At 54.3% G+C, this 19,045-nt stretch overlaps 1 pseudogene across 1 annotated transcript in view; it reads left to right on the forward strand.

The window, feature by feature from the left end:
• The first annotated feature begins 7,582 nt into the window (after window positions 1–7,582).
• LOC147659596 (uncharacterized) overlaps window positions 7,583–19,045 on the forward strand; it is a 148,755-nt pseudogene continuing 137,292 nt past the window's right edge. Inside the window, exons 1-2 of the transcript XR_015307203.1 lie at window positions 7,583–7,738; window positions 17,247–17,317. The product of XR_015307203.1 is annotated as an uncharacterized LOC147659596 (transcript). The remainder of the gene's footprint in view (window positions 7,739–17,246; window positions 17,318–19,045) is intronic.

Below are 19,045 nucleotides of genomic sequence, written 5' to 3' on the forward strand. Positions count from 1 at the left end.
TCATAGTTCTTGAAATGTCACTCATAATTACACTGAAGTTATGAAAATGTCACACAAGGCAATCTGAAACCTTGGCAGCTATGCGCACTCAGTAATCAATGGTGTATTGATGACAAGCGTACTGTGATATAAGAGCCTATGTGAAAGAGTAGAATATTTTCGAGTAATGAAATGCCCCTCCCCTGTTCTTCAGACCAGTAATACCCACTCATTTTTATGAAACCCATAGTCTGCTGCGCCAGAACATCTGCCAAGCCTGCACTGAGGAAGCTGCACTGGCTCCCTATCAGGGAAAGGGTCACTTTCAAGGCCCTCTGTCTTGCCCACAAGGTACTCCACAACACCGGCCCCCCTATACTAAACAACTGGATCACCCCCTATAGACCCTCGAGAGCGCTTCGCTCGGAGCATGGAAACTTCATCACGATCCCCAAGGTGAAGAAGGCCCGTATAGGTGGCCGCCGCTTTTCGGTCAACACAGGAAAAAAATGGAACGCACTCCCTCTGAGCCTCAGAGCAGAACCAAACCTCCTGCGGTTCAGGAAATCCCTCAAAACTCTACTCTTCCCCTGAGCCGTCATCTTTCCTGACTATTCCCCCTTGTGAGTAAGTGGTTCAGCGCTGGGATACCCACGGGGTGACTAAGCGCTCTATAAAACCATAAATAAATAAATAAATAAATTCCACTCAGTCGGGTTTCCGATCCAATCTTAGTACCGAGACAGCACTCCTGGAGGTCAATGAGGCCATAAAAGATGTGTTGGATGCAGGAGGAAGGGCTATGTTGGTTATGTTGGACCTGTCAACGGCCTTCGACACCGTCCCTCATGAGGCTCTTCTCGGCAGACTTTACGAGATCGGTCTGAGAGGGATGGTGTTGAGCTGGTTTCAATCTTATCTAGCAGGTCGCCGACAGGTGGTCTGGGCTCCCCCTTACTCAGCCGCAGTGCCGCCTCTGGAGGTCGGAGTCCCTCAGGGCTCGGTCCTGAGCCCGACTCTTTTTAATATCTTTATGACCCCTCTGGCGGTACTGGCTGAGTCTTTTGGTGCTCAGATCATATCCTACGCCGATGACACCCAGCTCCTTTTCACCTGTCTTAAGGGAGCAGAGTTTGACGGTGAGAGCATTCGGAGCTGCCTCGGGCTGTGTTCGAATGGTTTCAACGAAATAGCCTTAAATGCAACCCTGACAAGTCAGAAGTACTTTTTTTTGGATGTCACGCGGACCCGAACTGGCAGGATTGGTGGTCTATCAACATGTGTCCTCCTGCATCCTCCTCGTTAGTTGCTAAGAATCTGGGGGTCAAAATTGACAATAGCCTTTCGTTTAAGTCCCAGATTCTGGGTTTGACTGGTACTTGCTATGGTTGGCTCAAAATGCTACGCACGTTTCTTCCCTTGCTTCCAATAGTGCATAGGAAAACAACTGTCCAGTCTCTGATCTGTTCTAGGCTGGACTATTCCAATGTTCTCTATTTAGGCCTCCCTGACTATTTACTTCAAAAACTTCAGGTGGACCAAAACTCAGCGGCACGGGCGACTTTTTGCCTTCCCCGCCGAGCAAGAGCTTCGGCCCTGCTAAACTCCTTACATTGGTTGCCTATTCGCAAGCGGATTGTTTTTAAAACATTGACACTGGCACATAAGGCACTGAATGCTATGGGAGCAGAGTACATTCAGAAACGTCTTGTTTTTTACAAGCCTGCTAGATCCCTTAGGTCCGATACCCTTGGCCTTGCCGCTGTCCCCATTGTCAGGAAGGCTAGGATTGGGGGACGCTCCTTCAAACGCCTGGCTCCCCAGTAATGGAACAGCCTTCCTCTGTCACTTCGATGTACTTCTAGTCTGCTGGTTTTCAGAAAGGACTTGAAGACATGGCTGTATGGACAGTAACCTGCCCCTTTTCCCTCTTCCTTTCTGCCATTCTTTTCTGTAGTCTGTTGTGGGTTGGAAAAAAGCGCCGGGACACTCCATGGAGTAGCCGAGCGCTATATAAGACACCCATAACATTAACATTAACACAATGTAAACCGTGTGAGAAATGTCTGGTTCATACTCGGTTGCCCTATCTTAGGAATTAATTGTTTGAAAGATATATTGCTTTATTTTTTGTCAGTGAATCTTTGTTGAGAGAGGATGGTGGTTACTGGATACAAAAAAACAAAGCCTGCAAGAGACCGCTATCTTAATATTTTAGGAGACCGTTGTGCTCTTAAACCAGAAAGTCAAAACCTAATTAGAACCTACATTACAGTCTTGTTTGAGGATATAAAACAGTATTAAATATAAGGAATAAGCCACAGGCACAGGAAATAAGCTGTTCCTTCAATTGTCGCTTAGACACATGACCTATGCCTCATTGTCACTGATCTGGTGTCCTAAACTCCATGGTATTTACCTCTGTTTACTTTGCTATCTAGGACGTTGTGGATTTGAAAAACTGCAAATAAATTTTTTAAAAGAATAAATAAGCTGCCCAGCTTAATTGCAAAACTGACCCATATACCTATATATTAATTGAAATACAGATATATTATGATTTGAAATAGACTGCAACTTCCAGTTGTCACCTTTCTGTAAATACTCTTAAGTCCTTTACATCAGTGTTTGAAAGATGCTCATCTGAAGTGAAGCTATAAATGCTTTTTTACAGTTGCCAAGTGTGAGGCCCTGTACTTGAACTGTCTGACCCTTAAAAACATTCCCGTCTGTGACATCTGAAATCCCAGGTCTTTACAGGCACCATTGCTTGTTGCTGAGAGGTCGCTCCCCAGCCTCCCTGGCGAGTCCTGCGTTGTGCCGCATCTCTGTGGAATCCCAGCTAAGTTTGTCCTGATCGTAGTGCGCTGGGCGCTGCTTCGCCTCACTTGTAATTTCATTTGCACAGCATTGTTTTAGCTTGTGTTTACTGTAGGCACTGTGCGCTGCTTCGCCTCGCTTGGGAATAATTTGCATAGCATTGTTTAGCTTGCGTTTACTGTAGGCACTGGGCGCTGCTTCGCCTCGCTTTGCATTGTAAAGCCTGTTTGCTGATATCAATTTCACTTCAGTGCGCGTTTACCGCCGGCGCTGTGCTCTGCCCTCCCCCCCGCTGCCATTTTGTTTATTTTGATTGTGGTCCGAGGTCTGCGTCCTCGTGAGCCCGCCCCGCCTCCCAGCTGAACAGCCCTCCCACTCTGTATTTACAGCGCTCCTATTCCTGGAAGCGCTGTGATCCCCTCAGTGCTTGTTGCTGAGAGGTCGCTCCCCAGCCTCCCTGGCGAGTCCTGCGTTGTGCCGCATCTCTGTGGAATCCCAGCTAAGTTTGTCCTGATCGTAGTGCGCTGGGCGCTGCTTCGCCTCACTTGTAATTTCATTTGCACAGCATTGTTTTAGCTTGTGTTTACTGTAGGCACTGTGCGCTGCTTCGCCTCGCTTGGGAATAATTTGCATAGCATTGTTTAGCTTGCGTTTACTGTAGGCACTGGGCGCTGCTTCGCCTCGCTTTGCATTGTAAAGCCTGTTTGCTGATATCAATTTCACTTCAGTGCGCGTTTACCGCCGGCGCTGTGCTCTGCCCTCCCCCCCGCTGCCATTTTGTTTATTTTGATTGTGGTCCGAGGTCTGCGTCCTCGTGAGCCCGCCCCGCCTCCCAGCTGAACAGCCCTCCCACTCTGTATTTACAGCGCTCCTATTCCTGGAAGCGCTGTGATCCCCTCAGTGCTTGTTGCTGAGAGGTCGCTCCCCAGCCTCCCTGGCGAGTCCTGCGTTGTGCCGCATCTCTGTGGAATCCCAGCTAAGTTTGTCCTGATCGTAGTGCGCTGGGCGCTGCTTCGCCTCACTTGTAATTTCATTTGCACAGCATTGTTTTAGCTTGTGTTTACTGTAGGCACTGTGCGCTGCTTCGCCTCGCTTGGGAATAATTTGCATAGCATTGTTTAGCTTGCGTTTACTGTAGGCACTGGGCGCTGCTTCGCCTCGCTTTGCATTGTAAAGCCTGTTTGCTGATATCAATTTCACTTCAGTGCGCGTTTACCGCTGGCGCTGTGCTCTGCCCTCCCCCCCGCTGCCATTTTGTTTATTTTGATTGTGGTCCGAGGTCTGCGTCCTCGTGAGCCCGCCCCGCCTCCCAGCTGAACAGCCCTCGCCCCTCCCCTTCCTCCATCCATATATGACAGGTGTATTTGCGCGCAGCATTTACGCGCAGTGACCGCGCCCAATCCGCGCCGAAGGTGCGCCAAAGGTAAGCCCGTCTACGCCCGTCCGCGCCTGGACCGCGCCCAACGCCAGTCCCCCTGCCCCTCGCGCTGCCCAGCCCCACCGCGTTACCTACGATGCCGCCACCCTCCTAGCCCTTAACCCCGGTCGCGCCCCCAACTGCGTCCAAGCCGCTCCTGGACGCACCCATGGACCGTTCTCCTGCCTCTCCTGCAAATTTATCGGCACCGACAACTTCTCCGCCACGACCACAACACAGATTCCCGACCCCAACCACCTAGAATGCATCCTTCTCAACACCCGCTCGGTCCACAGGCACGCCATTGACCTTTGGAACCTTCTAGACACCATCTCTCCTGACGTCGCCTTCCTAACGGAAACATGGATGAACGCTTCCTCCGCCCCCGACATCGCCATCGCTATCCCTGATGACTATAAGATCACACACAAGGACCGCACCGACCATACAGGAGGTGGAATCGCTATCGTCCATAAGAAATCAATCCGCATCTCAACCAGCTCAGACGTCAATCTCGCCAACTCTGAACACCTTCACTTCCAGATCCACATCGACCCCAAGACCACACTCAGAGGCACCCTCCTCTACAGACCACCAGGACCCCGCGCAAAATTCAGTGAAGACATCACGGACTTCATCACTCCACACGCGCTTCCCTCCAAAGACTACATCCTTCTGGGAGACCTCAACTTCCACCTTGAAAAGATCAACGACCGCAACACCGCCACCCTCTTGGACAACCTCGCCAACCTCGGACTTAAACAACTGGTCACTTCCCCCACCCACATCGCAGGTCACACACTCGACCCCATCTTCACCTCCAGCAACCATGTCTCCTTCAGCCACACTACGGATCTCCTCTGGACTGACCACAGCTGCGTTCACTTCACCTACAACAAGCCGAAACCCATCATCCACCTCCAACCAACTCTACAGAGAAACTGGAACAAAATCACCATGGAGCAGATCTCCACATCGCTCCTTCAAACCTCCCCAGCCCTCTCTTCTAACGCCAACGAAGCCGCCTCCAACCTCACCCTTTGGTTATCCAACACCGCCGACACCTTAGCACCACTGAAAAAACGTCAACACAAACTTGGCAACAAGAAGGCCTCATGGTTCAACGATGACCTCAAGAAATCCAATAAACTGTGCCGCTCCCTTGAAAAGGCCTGGAAAAAAGACCCATCCACCAACAACAAGGACGCCTTCAAAAGCGCCATCCGTACTCACCACCAACTGATCCGAAAAGCCAAGAAAACAGCATTCAAGGATCGACTTGACAACAACGCCCACAACAGCAAGGAACTTTTCAACATCGTCAAGGAATTTTCCAACCCCTCGGCCAACTCCAACGACATCACCCCCTCTAAAACCCTCTGCGATTCCCTAGCCTCTTTTTTCCACAACAAGATTGCTGACATCCACAACAGCTTTGACAACCAACCCGGAAGCCAACCCACCCCACCATCTGCTGACCATCTTCCCCCCGTTAACACCCTTAACGCCTGGAACCCAATCTCCACTGAGGACACCATCCGCCTGATGAATTCCATCCACTCTGGATCCCCCACAGACCCATGCCCTCACCACATCTTCAACAAAGCAGACTCCGTCATAGCACCGCACCTCCGAGACGTCATCAACTGCTCCCTCAACTCCGCCACCTTCCCGGAAGACTGGAAACACGCTGAACTCACCGCCCTTCTGAAAAAACCAACAGCAGACCCCACCGAACTCAAAAACTACCGCCCCATCTCGCTTCTTCCATTCCCGGCCAAAGTCATCGAGAAAGCTGTCAACAACCAGCTCGCCGCCTTCCTCGAAGCCAACAAATCACTCGACCCCTCACAATCTGGCTTCCGAGCCAAACACAGCACTGAGACCGCCCTCATCGCAGCAACAGACGACATTCGAACTCTACTGGACAATGGAGACACAGTCGCCCTCATCCTCCTCGACCTCTCTGCAGCCTTCGACACAGTCTGCCACAGCACCCTTTTACAACGCCTCAGAAACATCGGAATCCAAGGAAAAGCATTGGAATGGATCACCTCGTTCCTCACCGGAAGAACCCAGAGAGTCCGCCTCCCACCATTCAAGTCCGAGGCCTCTGAAATCATCTGCGGCGTACCACAAGGATCCTCACTCAGCCCCACCCTCTTCAACGTATACATGAGCCCCCTCGCGGCCATCGCCCGCCAACACAACCTCAACATCATCTCTTACGCGGATGACACTCAACTGATCCTATCTCTCACCAAGGACCCCAGCACCGCCAAAACTAACCTACACGAAGGAATGAAAGAAGTCGCCGAATGGATGAAACAAAGCCGTCTGAAACTGAACTCAGACAAAACAGAAGTCCTCATCTTAGGTAAATCCCCCTCTGCATGGGACGACTCCTGGTGGCCGGAAGCCCTCGGAAATGCACCCATCCCGACAGACCACGCACGGAACCTTGGCGTCATCCTGGATTCTTCACTCTCAATGAACAGACAAGTCAGCGCCTATCCTCTTCCTGCTTTAACATTCTTCGCATGCTCAGAAAAACATTTCGCTGGATCCCCTCCGAAACAAGGAAAACAGTCACCCATGCTCTAGTCACGAGCCGACTGGACTACGGAAACACCCTCTACGCAGGTACCACCGCTAAACTCCAGAAGAAACTACAACGAATCCAAAACGCCTCAGCCAGGCTCATATTAGACATCCCACGCAACGAACACATCTCTGGTCACCTTAAAGACCTCCACTGGCTACCCGTCAATAAGAGGATCACTTTCCGACTGCTTACCCACGCACACAAATCACTCTACGACATCGGACCAGATTGCCTCAACTCTCGACTGTCCTTCTACACCCCCTCCCGCCAACTTCGCTCTTCCAGCCAAGCCTTCGCCACTGTACCTCGCATCAACAAGACCACCATGGGAGGCAGATCCTTTTCATACCTGGCTGCCAAAATATGGAACTCACTTCCCGCTTACCTTCGCCTCACCCAGAATCACCTAACGTTCAGAAAGCAGCTTAAAACGTGGATATTTGACAAATAATCCTCCTCCCCTTCCCAAGCGCCTTGAAACCCTCTGGGTATGTAGTGCGCTATACAAATTTTATGACTTGACTTGACTTGACTTTGTGTGAAATGTATTCACTCCTGGAACCAGGAGGTGGCGAGACTGTCAGCAGCCACCAGAGGTCGCTCCTCGCCTGCTGATGAACCCACTGAGCTTTACATTGGATGAAAGTGAGAAGGGTTTCCTCTTCCGGGTCAGCGGTGGCAGAGACAGCACAAGCAGCAAGTGCTGACATCACTTCCTCCTTGTGCTCTGTGTCCAGCCTGTTGCAGAGGAGGAAGGAGCCCTGTCTGTCTGTGTTTGCAGTTACCTCCATCTTCAGACCCTCAAAGACCCCCCCCCCCCCCACCTCCCCCCAGACCCAGGAGGAAGAGAGAGCACAGGAGGTGAGGCCTGTCCAGGGGTGCAGAGGAGGAGAGGCCTGTCCAGGGGTGCAGAGGAGGTGAGGCCTATTCAGGGGTACAGAGGAGGAGAGGCCTGTCTAGGGGTGCAGAGGAGGTGAGGCCTGTCCAGGGGGTAAAGAGGAGGCGAGGCCTGTCCAGGGGTCCAGAGGAGGCGAGGCCTGTCCAGGGGTGCAGAGGAGGAGAGGCCTGTCTAGGGTGCAGAGGAGGTGAGGCCTGTCTGGAGGGTGCAGAGGAGGAGAGGCCTGTCCAGGGTGCAGAGGAGGTGAGGCCTGTCCAGGGGTGCAGAGGAGGTGAGGCCTGTCTGGAGGGTGCAGAGGAGGCGAGGCCTGTCCAGGGGTGCAGAGGAGGCGAGGCCTGTCCAGGGGTGCAGAGGAGGAGAGGCCTGTCCAGGTGTGCAGAGGCCTGTCCAGGGGGTAAAGAGGAGGTGAGGCCTGTCCAGAGGCCCAGAGGAGACGAGGCCTGTCCAGGGGTGAAGAGGAGGTGAGGCCTGCCCAAGAATGCAGAGGAGGAGTGGCCTGTCCAGGGTGCATAGGAGGCAAGGCCCGTCCAGCGGTGCAGAGAAGGAGAGGCCTGTCCAGAGGTGCATAGGAGGTGAGGCCTGTCCAGGGGGGCAGAGGAGGAGAGGCCTGTCCAGGGGTGCAGAGGAGGGGATGCCTGTCCAGGGGTGCAGAAGAGGGGAGGGCTGTCCAGGGGTGCAGAGGAGGAGAGGCCTGTCCAGGGGAGCAGAGGAGGTGAGGCCTGGGATGCAGAGGAGGTGAGGCGTGTCAATGGGTGCAGAGGAGGTGAGGCCTGTCCAGGGGTGCAGAGGAGGAGAGGCCTGTCTAGGGGTGCAGAGGAGGAGAGGCCTATCCAGGGGTGCAGAGGAGGAGAGGCCTGTCCAGGGGTGCAGAGGAGGTGAGGCCTTTCTAGCCGTGCAGAGGAGGAGAGGCCTGTCCAGGGGTGCAGAGGTGGAGAGGCCTGTCCAGTGGAGCAGAGAGGTGAGGCCTGGGGTGCAGAGGAGGTGAGGCCTGTCAGGGGGTGCAGAGGAGGTGAGGCCTGTCCAGGGTGCGGAGGAGACGAGGCCTGTCCAGGGGTCAGAGGAGGTGAGGCTTGTCCAGGGGTGCACAGGAGGTGAGGCCCGTGTCCAGGGGTACAGAGGGGGAGAGGCCTGTCCAGGGGTGCAGATGAGGTGAGGCCTGTCCATGGGTGCAGAGAAGTTGAGGCCTGTCTAGCGGTGCAGAGAAGGTGAGGCCTGTCTAGCGGTGCAGAGGAGGAGAGGCCTGTCCAGGGGTGCAGAGGAGGTGAGGCCTGTCAAGGGGTGCCGAGGAGGTGAGGCCTGTCCAGGGGTGTAGAGGAGGTGAGGTCTGTCCATGGGTGCAGAAGAGGTGAGGCCTGTCCAGGGGGTGCAGAGGAGGTGCGGCCTGTCATGGGGTGCAGAGAAGGTGAGGCCTGTCTAGCGGTGCAGAGGAGGAGAGGCCTGTCCAGGGGGGCAGAGGAGGTGAGGCCTGTCAAGGGGTGCAGAGGAGGTGAGGCCTGTCCAGAGGGTGCAGAGGAGCAGAGGCCTGTCCAGGGGAGCAGAGGAGGTGAGGCCTGGGGTGCAGAGGAGGTGAGGCCTGTCTGGGGGTGCAGAGGAGGTGAGGCCTGTCCAGGGTGCGGAGGAGACGAGGCCTGTCCAGGGGTCAGAGGAGGTGAGGCTTGTCCAGGGGTGCACAGGAGGTGAGGCCTGTCAGGGAGTGCAGAGGAGGTGAGGCCTGTCCAGGGTGCGGAGGAGACGAGGCCTGTCCAGGGGTCAGAGGAGGTGAGGCTTGTCCATGGGTGCAGAAGAGGTGAGGCCTGTCCAGGGGGTGCAAAGGAGGTGCGGCCTGTCATGGGGTGCAGAGGAGGTGAGGCCTGTCCAGAGGGTACAGAGGAGCAGAGGCCTGTCCAGGGGAGCAGAGGAGGTGAGGCCTGGGGTGCAGAGGAGGTGAGGCCTGTCAGGGGGTGCAGAGGAGGTGAGGCCTGTCCAGAGGGTGCAGAGGAGCAGAGGCCTGTCCAGGGGAGCAGAGGAGGTGAGGCCTGGGGTGCAGAGGAGGTGAGGCCTGTCAGGGGGTGCAGAGGAGGTGAGGCCTGTCCAGGGTGCGGAGGAGACGAGGCCTGTCCAGGGGTCAGAGGAGGTGAGGCTTGTCCATGGGTGCAGAAGAGGTGAGGCCTGTCCAGGGGGTGCAGAGGAGGTGCAGCCTGTCATGGGGTGCAGAGGAGGAGAGGCCTGTCCAGAGGTGCATAGGAGGTGAGGCCTGTCCAGGGGGGCAGAGGAGGAGAGGCCTGTCCAGGGGTGCAGAGGAGGGGATGCCTGTCCAGGGGTGCAGAAGAGGGGAGGGCTGTCCAGGGGTGCAGAGGAGGAGAGGCCTGTCCAGGGGTGCAGAGGAGGAGAGGCCTGTCCAGGGGTGCAGAGGAGGTGAGGCCTTTCAAGCCGTGCAGAGGAGGAGAGGCCTGTCCAGGGGTGCAGAGGAGGAGAGGCCTGTCTAGGGGTGCAGAGGAGGAGAGGCCTATCCAGGGGTGCAGAGGAGGAGAGGCCTGTCCAGGGGTGCAGAGGAGGTGAGGCCTTTCAAGCCGTGCAGAGGAGGAGAGGCCTGTCCAGGGGTGCAGAGGTGGAGAGGCCTGTCCAGTGGAGCAGAGAGGTGAGGCCTGGGGTGCAGAGGAGGTGAGGCCTGTCAGGGGGTGCAGAGGAGGTGAGGCCTGTCCAGGGTGCGGAGGAGACGAGGCCTGTCCAGGGGTCAGAGGAGGTGAGGCTTGTCCAGGGGTGCACAGGAGGTGAGGCCCGTGTCCAGGGGTACAGAGGGGGAGAGGCCTGTCCAGGGGTGCAGATGAGGTGAGGCCTGTCCATGGGTGCAGAGAAGTTGAGGCCTGTCTAGCGGTGCAGAGAAGGTGAGGCCTGTCTAGCGGTGCAGAGGAGGAGAGGCCTGTCCAGGGGTGCAGAGGAGGTGAGGCCTGTCAAGGGGTGCCGAGGAGGTGAGGCCTGTCCAGGGGTGTAGAGGAGGTGAGGCCTGTCCATGGGTGCAGAAGAGGTGAGGCCTGTCCAGGGGGTGCAGAGGAGGTGCGGCCTGTCATGGGGTGCAGAGAAGGTGAGGCCTGTCTAGCGGTGCAGAGGAGGAGAGGCCTGTCCAGGGGGGCAGAGGAGGTGAGGCCTGTCAAGGGGTGCAGAGGAGGTGAGGCCTGTCCAGAGGGTGCAGAGGAGCAGAGGCCTGTCCAGGAGAGCAGAGGAGGTGAGGCCTGGGGTGCAGAGGAGGTGAGGCCTGTCAGGGGGTGCAGAGGAGGTGAGGCCTGTCCAGGGTGCGGAGGAGACGAGGCCTGTCCAGGGGTCAGAGGAGGTGAGGCTTGTCCAGGGGTGCACAGGAGGTGAGGCCTGTCAGGGAGTGCAGAGGAGGTGAGGCCTGTCCAGGGTGCGGAGGAGACGAGGCCTGTCCAGGGGTCAGAGGAGGTGAGTCTTGTCCATGGGTGCAGAAGAGGTGAGGCCTGTCCAGGGGGTGCAGAGGAGGTGCGGCCTGTCATGGGGTGCAGAGGAGGTGAGGCCTGTCCAGAGGGTACAGAGGAGCAGAGGCCTGTCCAGGGGAGCAGAGGAGGTGAGGCCTGGGGTGCAGAGGAGGTGAGGCCTGTCAGGGGGTGCAGAGAAGGTGAGGCCTGTCCAGAGGGTGCAGAGGAGCAGAGGCCTGTCCAGGGGAGCAGAGGAGGTGAGGCCTGGGGTGCAGAGGAGGTGAGGCCTGTCAGGGGGTGCAGAGGAGGTGAGGCCTGTCCAGGGTGCGGAGGAGACGAGGCCTGTCCAGGGGTCAGAGGAGGTGAGGCTTGTCCATGGGTGCAGAAGAGGTGAGGCCTGTCCAGGGGGTGCAGAGGAGGTGCAGCCTGTCATGGGGTTCAGAGGAGGTGAGGCCTGTCCAGAGGGTGCAGAGGAGCAGAGGCCTGTCCAGGGGTGCAGAGGAGGAGAGGCCTGTCAAGGGGTGCAGAGGAGGTAAGGCCTGTCCAGGGATGCAGAGGAGGAAAGGCCTGTCCAGAGGTGCAGAGGAGGTGAGGCCTGTCCAGGGGTGCAAGGAGGTAAGGCCTGTCCAGGGGCGCAGAAGAGGTGAAGACTGTCCAGAGGTGCAGAAGAGGTGAGGCCTGTCCAGAGGTAGGGAGGAGGTGAGGCCTGTCCAGGGGTGCAGAGGAGGAGAGGCCAGTCCAGAGGTGCAGAGGAGGTGAGGCCTGTCCAGGGGTGCAAGGAGGTGAGGCCTGTCCAGGGGTGCAGAAGAGGTGAGGCCTGTCCAGAGGTGCAGAAGAGGTGAGGCCTGTCCAGAGGTAGAGAGGAGGTGAGGCCTGTCCAGGGGTGCAGAGGAGGCAAGGCCTGTCCAGGGGTGCAGAGGAGGAGAGGCCTGCCCAGGGGTGAAGAGGAGGTGAGCCTGTCCAGGAATGCAGAGGAGGAGTGGCCTGTCAAGGGGTGCAGAGGAGGAGAGGCCTGTCCAGGGGTGCAGAGGCAGAGAGGCCTGTCCAGGGGAGCAGAGGGGGTGAGGCCTGGGGTGCAGAGGAGGTGAGGCCTGTCAAGGGGTGCAGAGGAGGTGTGGCCTGTCCAGGGGTGCAGAGGAGGTGAGGTCTGCCCAGGGGTCAGAGGAGGTGAGGCCTGTCTAGGGGTGCACAGGAGATGAGGCCTGTTTCCAGGGGTACAGAGGGGTTGAGGCCTGTCCAGGGGTGCAGATGAGGTGAGGCCAAACCCCCTTCCCAAAGCGCCTTGAGACCCTCTGGGTGAGTAGTGCGCTATATAAATCCCTGAACTTGAACTTGTCCAGGAGTGCAGAGGAGGTGAGGCCTGTCCATGGGTGCAGAGGAGGTGAGGCCTGTCCAGAGGTGCAGAGGAGGTGAGGCCTGTCCTGGTGGGCAGAGAAGGTGAGGCATGTCCAGGGGTGCAGAGGAGGTGTGGCCTGTCTAGCGGTGCAGAGGAGGTGAGGCCTTTCAAGGGGTGCAGAGGAGGTGAGGCCTGCCCAGGGGTGCAGAGGAGGTGAGGCCTGTCCAGGGGTGCAGAAGAGGTGAGGCCTGTCCAGGGGGTGCATAGGAGGTGAGGCCTGTCCAGGGGTACAGAGGAGGTGAGGCCTGTCCAGGGGTGCAGAGGAGGAGAGGCCTGTCCAGGGGTGCAGAAGAGGTGAGGCACGCCCAGGGGTGCAGAGGAGAGGAGGTGAGGCCTGTTCAGGGGTGCAGAGGAGGAGAGGCCTGTCAAGGGGTGCAGAGGAGGTGAGGCCTGTCCAGGGGTGCAGAGGAGGAGAGGCCTGTCCAGAGGTGCAGAGGAGGTAAGGCCTGTCCAGGGGTGCAAGGAGGTGAGGCCTGTCCAGGGGTGCAGAAGAGCTGAGGCCTGTCCAGAGGTGTAGAAGAGGTAAGGCCTGTCCAGAGGTGGAGAGGAGGTGAGGCCTGTCCAGGGTTGCAGAGGAGGTGAGGCCTGTCCAGGGGTGCAGAGGAGGTGAGGCCTGTCCAGGAATGCAGAGGAGGTGAGGCCTGTCCAGGAATGCAGAGGAGGTGAGGCCTGTCCAGGTGGGCAGAGGAGGTGAGGCCTGTCCACGGGTCAGAGGAGGTGAGGCCTGTCCAGGGGTGCAGAGGAGGTGAGGCCTGTCTAGGGGTGCAGAGGAGGTGAGGCCTGTCCAGGGGTGCAGAGGAGGTGAGGCCTACCCAGGTGTCAGAGGACGTGAGGCCTGTCCAGGGGTACACAGGAGGTGTGGCCTGTGTAGCAGTGCAGAGGAGTAGAGGCCTGGTCAGGGGTGCAGAGGAGGTGAGGCCTGTCAAGGGGTGCAGAGGAGGTGAGGCCTGTCCAGGAATGCAAAGGAGTTGAGGCCTGCCCATGGGTACAGAGGAGGTGAGGCCTGTCCAGGTGGGCAGAGGAGGTGAGGCCTGTCCACGGGTCAGAGGAGGTGAGGCCTGTCCAGGGGTGCAGAGGAGGTGAGGCCTGTCTAGGGGTGCAGAGGGGGAGAGGCCGGTCCTGGGGTGCAAAGGAGGTGGGGCCTGTCAAGGAGTGCAGAGGAGGTGAGGCCTGTCCAGGGGTGCAGAGGAAGAGAGACCTGTCCAGGGGTGCAGAGGAGGAGAGGCCTGCCCAGGGGTGCCGAGGAGGTGAGGCCTGTCCAGGGGTGCCGAGGAGGTGAGGCCTGTCCAGGGGTGCAGAGGAGGAGAGGCCTGTCAATGGGTGCAGAGGAGGTGAGGCCTGTCCAGGGGTGCAGAGGAGGAGAGGCCTGTCCAGAGGTGCAGAGGAGGTAAGGCCTGTCCAGGGGTGCAAGGAGGTGAGGCCTGTCCAGGGGTGCAGAAGAGGAGAGGCCTGTCCAGGGGAGCAGAGGAGGCGAGGCCTGTCCAGGGGAGCAGAGGAGGCGAGGCCTGTCAAGGGGTGCAGAGGAGGTGAGGCCTGTCCAGGGGTGCAGAGGAGGTGAGGCCTGTCTAGGGGTGCAGAGGGGGAGAGGCCTGTCCAGGGGTGCAGATGAGGTGAGGCCTGTCCTGTGTTTGGGTGGTTCATAGAAGGTGGGGCCTGTCCAGGAGGGATGCAGTGGAGATGAGACCTGTTTGTCCAGGCAGGGTGGTAGAGAGCTGAGTTTAAGTTTGTTCATTGTTGTCCCAAGAGATTTGTGGAATGAGTGTAAGTTGCTTGTAAACTGGCCAATTGAAGAGCCACAGAGTGAAGCGCCTCAAAATATTTTATTATGTATTACAAGAGAATAATGCAGATTTACAGACAATATTGCAAAGTCGAAGACCGGGTGAAAGAGGACGCATCATTTAGCGTTGCATCCAGAGGTTAGTGCACATGTCCAGCAAAATGTGAGGCGCTGCAGACCAACGTTCTGGATGAGATTTTGTTGTAACCAAAGTACTGTAGTGACAATTGTATTACTAAGCAGAAGAAGATCAAAATAATAATAATGATGGCTCAGACAAAAATTTTCGAGACGGGTGACGAAAGTGGTTCTCACGGATTGTATTCTCGTTTTGATTCTGGGTTTGTTGCTGGTGTGAATTTGGATATGCACGGCGTTGGTGTGCAGAGTAATGATGTTCAGTATGTGCAAGGAGGAAATGTTGTTCCTCTGGGTCAGGGCGGTACTGGGAACCCAAACCAGGCCTGACAATTTTGACGGACCAGCTCCCTGCCTCTTTTGTTGCTGGGGGGCGATATAGCAGCACCACAGCAAAACCAGCCCCGAGTGACCAATATGTTTCCCGGCATTAAACAATCTGTCCCCACTCTTGTAGCTTCCTGGGGAAAAACCGGAAGCCCATTAAGGCCAGTCCGGCCCTGCTCAGGGTATAGGGTTTACTAACAGTGGCAATTTAAATACCTCAAACACTAATAATGTGCAAAATAAGACATGATCTGTGCGATGTTTGCAGGAACCTGGGAAACTGGAACATGAATCAGATGGCACCGAAAGGGATGTCTCAGTCAATGGTCCCAGCCCAAATGGCCTTTGTTACGAGCATGCAGAAACAAAGGCAGATATATTGGAACATACCTTCAGTCCAGATAGTCCCACAGCCCAATGCAGAATAGAACGCCAAATTCTCAACAAATTCAGGATTTCAACAAAATCCTTTAGTAATTAAAAAGGATTTTCCACGACTTGCATCTACACTAGAGTTTCTACTGGACTGAATCAGACACAATGACGGTGCCTGAGACGGGAGAAGGATTGCATGCTTGGTGCAGTCCTAGAGGTCACCCAGAGTGGCCCTTTTGTGGAAGAAGTAAATGGGAATCCAGCATCACTTTTAATCAATAAATGTGCCTCCCGTTCCACAGTCAGACTGACGGGAGTCCAAGTTGTAGGCATTTCTAATAAACAACTAATAAGCTGTCAGCAAATGTTCCCATACAAATTGGGTCATACATGAATGGCCAGAAACTTAAACTGTGATTAAGATACAGTTAATATGTTAGGGAATCACCTTGTAAAATGACTTGTGGCTTTTTGGGGAAGAGTCACAATTAATATTCATTTTGTAGGTGTGGTTTATTAAATTACATTTTGTTGTGCCATGCTTTCATGAACATTCATTGATTGCTGTCATTTTTACCACATCATGAACCATGTCAATAATGTGTTCTCTCTGTCTAAAAACTTAAGAACTTTTCCTTGAATCCTAACTGAGCAGATTCTATGTCAGTTTGCTATTTGATATTATAAAAAATGTTTTCTTATTTCGTAACACACATTTGTTGTGGTGGTCTGTCTATTGACTTTACAGATAGAGTTAGTTCTGATTCTGGCTTTTGATATACTTTGGAGGTTACCAAAATGTGATCCTCCTGCAAATATTATGATAATTATTTCTCTGACTGAGTAACCATGTTCAGTAATTATTTGAAACCTTTAATATAGCTTTGATGCTTGTTGTAGCTCCAAAGGCTAGGGCCTTTACCAAGGGAGCGGTCCTTTAATGGGCAGTATTGCCTGCTATTGCTGACTATAAGGTCATTACACTGTATTCCCCATGAGGGCAGAATGTGTTAATTAATAAAGCAACAGTGTCCCAGGGACCGAGGGGGTTGAAACACCTCCGGTACTCCGGAACCTTTGTTTCACAGATTTTGCTGTGAATGTTCAACAGTCAACAGCCGCATGCGGGACCACAGTGGTTAATTGTTGAACATTCACAGCAATAGCTGTGAAAGGAGGCTGAAGTCAGCCCCTGGCTCTCCCTGGGCTCGTCTAAACTGATTTTCATCATTCAGGTGAGCCGAAACAGATGCAGGAGATGAGCAGGACCCCCCCGCTTCCCTTTGAGACGCCATTGACACTGCGAGCTACGGGAGGAGGAATGGGGGAGGCTCCTGTGTGCCCTGCTGCAGGCTCTTTACTTTGCTTTCTCCTGCCCACTCCATGTATTTCAGAGAGGCAGAGGCTGTGTATAAGGACATTGTAATGTTGAGAGCAGCGGGCCTAGATCAGGTTGTATAGGCTGCTGCTGCTCCGTTGTCTCCAATGGAGGTCTCAACATTTCAGTGTTCCAAGCTTTGTCTCGTGAAGGATTTATTCCAATGTTCTAGTACTTTGGTCGCTGTGCTATAGGGCTCAAAAGACACTGACCCTCTACATCATCCCTTCAGATAATTTATCAATAAAAAGCGCCAACACATTGATGTCTTGTTGCTTACATTGCTCAGCATTCAAACTCTGCATCAACTTGAACTTGAACTGAGAGAGCATGGTTTCTATAAATCTAAGAGTGTGGTAGATTTATGAAGTGTGGGCAGAATTATGTACAAGGACATTAACATACCTTTGCTAACCAGGTTTTTTTGATTTGCAAGTTTCATGAGCTGTAAATGGAAAGATGTGCTTATGAAGTGGACTGGGTTGTTAGGGTTTGTTCTCTGAGACTGTGAGTGCACTCTATATTCACAGAGACCTCTTCCAGCAAGGGATCATGGTTCTTGGTGAACCAAAAAAGTACTTATTCATTAACCATAGTTGCTTCACAATGGCCTCCAGAGAACCAGAAATTCTTTTGTTTTGTAAGTTCAGGACGGTTATTTGGAAGATGGGATGAAGTGTATTTGCCGTCTGACACAAAACTATTTCTTTCCTTCCTTTCAAGGTATTCTGGAATGACCAGGCAGTGCTTGTGGCTGCCACCCTTGGAGGAACACAAAATAAAATAACTGCCAGGTAAGGATTCCGATAACTCTAAGTTTCCTTTTCCCCTGTTTCTTCTTTCTCTATTCCCTTTCTTGTTCTCTGTTTTGTTTTTGTCTCTTCACTTCAATATTTGACTCCCTGTGTGCACTATTCTTGTTGTTATCAAACTTCTGGTAATTACCATGTTGGGTTGTAGTGCAAAGTCAGTTCTGTTTAGGTCAGTTTTGCCCAGCATTTCCTTAACTATTGGCACATTTGTCTCCTCCTCAACACCACGTTATACTATCCTCTCTTTGTCCGTTCTTTCGGCATATTTTCTCTCTGGATCTGTCTTCCATCTCTTTACGCACTCCCATCCTGCCCCTTTCTGTCTTGTCTATTACAAGCAAAAGACACAGTACAAATGTGTGGACACATGCACACAGTGCTTGCTTTAGTGTGGTGCAACCGGTGGAGCCGCCCCTGGTGCGGACCTTGGGGGCACAGTGTTTAGATGTAACTTATGGGTTCACAAGCATCTGCTGCACAGTTTCCTGTGCTGGAACATGTGGTCAAAGTGGAATATCGATTCAGAAAAGGGGGTGGTGATGAACAGAGTGTCTGAATTGAGCAGACCACTCTTACCCAGTCCAAAGATCAGGGCTTGATCCATCACTGTTATTTATCTCACTGCCCCATTCCAGCTCAGAACCTGGCTATATGCAAATCAGTCTGTCCCTGGCCCAGTGCATCATGGGAACAGGGCAGACTAAACTACCAAGCCAATTCTTTACCAGAAAGGAGACAAGCTACCGGGGACCGGTTTCTGGCATTTCAGCCGTCTTCGGCCCGGCTTGCTTGAATCCTGATGGAGCAGTGAGAAAGGGACTCATGTCTGAGTATACCCTACCACACCTATAGTGGCCAAAATCCATTCAGAAAAGGGGGTGGTGATGAACAGAGTGTCTGAATTGAGCAGACCACTCTTACCCAGTCCAAAGATCAGGGCTTGATCCATCACCGTTATTTATCTCACTGCCCCACCCCAGCTCAGAACCTGGCTATATGCAAATCAGTCTGTCCCTGGCCCAGTGCATCATGGGAACAGGGCAGACTAAACTACCAAGCCAATTCTTCACCAGAAAGGAAACAAGCTACCGGGGACCGGTTTCTGGCATTTCAGCCGTCTTCGGCCCGGCTTGCTTGAATCCTGATGGAGCAGTGAGAAAGGGACTCATGTCTGAGTATACCCTGCCACACCTATAGTGGCCAAAATCGATTCAGAAAAGGGGGTGGTGATGAACTAAAAAACGGTGTTGGATCTAGCCCTGATCTCTTGACTGGGTGAGAGCTTTCTGCTTAATTCAGAGACTCTGTCCCTCACCACCCCTTGTTGTAAATATTTTTGTCCACCCTAAGCGTGGAAGGGTATTCTCAGATGTGAGACCCTTGCTCATTGCACCATCAGGATTCAAGCAAACCGGGCCGAAGACGGCTGTAATGCCAGAAACCGGTCCCCGGGAGCTTGTTTCCTTCCCAGTGTAAGAATTGGCTTTTGTAGTTTGGTTTGCCCTGTTCCCATCATGCACTGGGACAGGAACAGACTAATTTGCATACAGCCAGGTTCTGAAACTGGGATGGTGCAGTGAGCTAAAAAACGGTGTTGGATCTAGCCCTGATCTCTTGACTGGGTGAGAGCTTTCTGCTTAATTCAGAGACTCTGTCCCTCACCACCCCTTGTTGTAAATACAAAGTGGAATATAGCTTTTTTTTCTCTTT

The sequence above is a fragment of the Lissotriton vulgaris genome, unplaced genomic scaffold, assembly GCF_964263255.1.
Source record: "Lissotriton vulgaris unplaced genomic scaffold, aLisVul1.2 SCAFFOLD_1997, whole genome shotgun sequence".
Classification (NCBI taxonomy): domain Eukaryota; kingdom Metazoa; phylum Chordata; class Amphibia; order Caudata; family Salamandridae; genus Lissotriton; species Lissotriton vulgaris.